Source organism: Lactuca serriola, chromosome 6 (assembly GCF_051521515.1).
Source record: "Lactuca serriola cultivar US96UC23 chromosome 6, Lser_US96UC23_V15, whole genome shotgun sequence".
Classification (NCBI taxonomy): Eukaryota; Viridiplantae; Streptophyta; class Magnoliopsida; order Asterales; family Asteraceae; genus Lactuca; species Lactuca serriola.
This window is the reverse complement of record NC_136413.1, coordinates 182337622-182341703: the sequence shown is the minus strand read 5'-3', so window position 1 is coordinate 182341703 and position 4082 is coordinate 182337622.

Here is a 4082-nt window from a genome sequence, read left to right as displayed (position 1 = left end):
CCTTAAACCTTCACTGTTCATCATCTCCTCCACTTCATAGCAATGGCAGATTCTTCTTCAGTCCACGCAACATCCCACATCTTGCCCATTCGCCAACAGCAAAGCTTGATCATCGATTTAACTCCTCAATCGTATGACGCATTCATGTTCCCCATCATCGAATGCCTGAAGTTTTCTCCAATCGCTCCTGCACTTACCAGGGCTGAAACTGTTCCGATGGAATTCTTGTCACAGATCTTTGCCACCGCTCACTACGACAAGGTCGTCGACAGAATCTTCTTTGATGTCTATGATCACAAGGCGTCGATTTCAAAGCAGCAGTTCTGCTCATTGTTAGGGTTTGACGTGGATTCTTCCAGGATCAATCCGGAATCCATCCCCATGGGTCATTTGTTCAACATGTTCTACAACATGGGATACACGGAGGTGCTTACTATGGTGACGAAATTCAAGAAGTCGTGCCTACCTCCACAGTGGAATGGGATGTTCACTGTTTTATTCAAGGGTTTATCTAAACGAAGTGTCGGGTCTGATGGAGCCAGCCATTTATTTCTCTCCATAATGTATGGTATCTACAATGCCAAGATAAAATCTATTAGGATAATGCTTGCATAGCTTCCTTTCATGATTATGAAATTTGGCAGATAGATGTCAAACATGCTTTCCTTAATGGGAAGTTTGCTGAAGATGTTTACATGATTCAGCCAGATGGTTTTGTTAATGCAAAGTTTCCCAAAAGAGTGTGTAAGCTTGAGAAATCCATCTATGGATTAAAACAAGTGTCTCATATCTAGAATCTTTGTTTCCATGAGAAAGTCAAAGGATTTGGTTTTTCTAGAAGTGAAGATGAGTCATGTGTATATGTCAAACATAATGGGAGTATAGTAATTTTTTTCTAGAATTGTATGTTGATGACATACTACTCATGGGAAATGACATTCCAACTTTACAAGAAGTGAAATCTTGGCTTGGAAAGTGTTTCGTTGTGAAGGACCTAGGAGAGGTTGCCTATATTCTCAGGATAAGAATTTTGAGAGATAGAAAGAGAAGACTAATTGGACTTAGTCAAAGTGCATATTTGGACAAGGTACTAAAATGATTTAGTATGGAAAATTACAAGAAAGGAGAGCTACCTATTCAAAGCAATGCCAAATTGAGTAAGACTCAAAGCCCAAGTACGGATGAAGAGATAGATGATATGAGTCAAGTCCCTTATGCTTCAACTGTAGGATCGATCATGTATGCTATGAGATGTACTCACCATGATGTGCCATTTGCTTTAAGCATGGTTAGTTACTATCAGAGAAATCCTGGCAGAGCTCATTGGATAGCAGTTAAGAACATTCTCAAGTATCTACAAAGGACAAAGGATACGATTCTAGTTTTTGGAGGAAGTGATATGTTGAGAGTGAATGGGTACAGTGACACCAAATTTTAGATAGATAGGGACAACTTTCATTCTCAATCTGGCTGGGTGTTTCTATTAAATGGCGGATCAGTTACTTGGAAAATGTGACAACCCGAAACTTCTGTCTTGTACCTTAGTCAAATTCTATCAATGTTAAACTTGTTTCAGCTATCTTTAGCATTCTTTTGACCCTGTCTGGATGATCTAAAGCCTTGTACAACCAAAGTTTGAATTAGGGATGGGTTGGTTTAAGATTTAGGGTTGCAAATAGGCCAAACACTCCATCAAAAGGAGTATGTGGCCACACACATGAGTGTGTGGCCGCACACCCGAGTGTATGGCTGCACACATGAGTGTGTGGCCGCACACCCGAGTGTAAAGCTGCACACATGAGTATATGGCCGCACACTCGAGTGTACGGCTGAACACATGAGTGTGTGGCCGCACACCCGAGTGTATGGTTGCACACATGAGTGTGTGGCCGCACACCCGAGTGTATGGCCGCACACACGAGTGTGTGGCCGTACACCTGAGTGTATGGCTGCACACATGAGTGTGTGGCCGCACACCCATCCTCCAGCCACACACTCATCCCTATTTATATAGGATGACCCCTTCACTCATTCCTTTCATTTTGGTTGCACTCTACTTTCTCTCTCTAAAAACTTCATCCAAGAACGCTCTCAAGGCCTCAAAAACGTGAGTTTTTATCACCAAGCTTATCATACACGAAGGACCCATTGATCTAAGCCCTTAACCATCAAGGTTCATCATGTTCTTCATCACATGAAGGTGTACGGCCGCACACCTTCATAAGGTGGTCGTACACACCTTAAAGCTCTCCAAAGTGAAGAGTTTGGCCTTGATTCACTAGTAGGACTTGCTATTAGCACTAGAACATCTAAAAATCGACATTTCTGGCACACATGAGGTGTGTACGGCCGCACACTCCTGTGTACGGCCGCACACTCCTGTGTGCAACCGCACACACACCATAATGAGCATACACCTCCTTTGTTTGATAATATAAGGTACCGACAAGCATTTCCAAGTCTTTAGGTTGGTTTCCCGTCATGTTTTGTAATGGAATACCTAAATCTAATACATATATGTGCTATTATATGTTACTAGGATCCAGTTGAGTGCGAAACCTCAATTGATACTCAACACTCGTAACCGATCATCCGCTCGAATCATTCGTCAAACAGTGAGTTCATACCCCTATATTTTTCCGTGTTTTTAATGTTTTCAGGGGGAGGGGGAATACAAGCCAAACTCAAAGTATTTTATTAAGTTTTAAACTTATTAATACAGTTAATGATTTCCATATTTAATAACATATTCAGATATTTTATCCCTTTTTGTAATATGTTGAGCATAAAGGAAACTCTTAATTTGGATATCTAACTTCATCGCTTTCAGAAAGGTTTTTACAAAGCAATTTCTATATCAACTTTAATAAACTATAATGGGTATAGTTTGGGATAACACTCTAGGCAGTCTCTACCAAATCAGACTTCATAAATGAATATGTATAAACTATGGCAGATTTATTTTATGTTATATATTTTCTTAGGAGTATAAAGTACAATTATTCAAGAATAATTACTGTTTTATACTGTTTTCCCGCTAGTGAACTAGATTACACTGAATTGTGAGGCGCTACTTCAACACTGTACACTTAGGTGTATAGTGATAAATCCTTTTAGTATAACCAGAGTCTCTGGAGGGGGAGTGTGAGATTTGTGAATAGATCTATTTGGAACTGACAATCCCACACCTGAACTGCTAGCTACAATTAGGCGGGCACAGCTGGGGTGAACAAATGTCATTTAGCTTTACGCCTGAAGAATGTCATAAAGGTCTCTCGGTCATATCAAGTATGGTTATACAACTCAAAAAATAAGTATAAAATAACTTTGTTTACGGACTCTATTCTTCATTTGTTTTATTTTAAGTAATAAAACTACTTTTAAATATACTGATAGCAATCAAGGATTTCTAAACTGGCATCTCTACCTCTAGGACGAATAACATGTTTTTAGGGAAAATATAGGATTTTCCCAAGATAACACTAGCATTTCTAAAACTGATGGTCTGCATTCCACCGCGAGATACTCTTTCAACACTACCTTTCATAAGAAAATATAGGATTTTCTTAAGGAACAATTTTCAAAAGAATCAAAGAAGATTTTTCTCTAAAAACTAAATGATTATAAACTCACCAGCTTTATGCTGATATTTTTCAAGCTGCTTGTATTCTTGGGGAATTAGTAGACAGGTACTTCCAGGAATTCGGTGAAGCCGGAGCAATAAGAGTCATGTTTTCTATATTATACATACTTTTGATGTATTTAAAACAATTTTCAAACTGATGTAAACATTTTTCATATTTGTTTTCAATGTTTGGTTGTGTTTACTATGCTTGCTATACAAATGTTGTGATACTACACATGACGTCCTCCACCCCGGAACATTTCCGCCATCACGGTTTCGGGGTGTGACAAGTTGGTATCAGAGCCCTTGTTTATAGTGAACTAAGTATACCGAACCTTACATGGTATAGAACTATAAATATTAAGGGGCCTAAGTGCACTAAACTAAAAGTATACTTTCAAAAATATAAGTATGTTTATAAAAGTAAATAAGCATACTCGAGTGTATGGCTGCACAC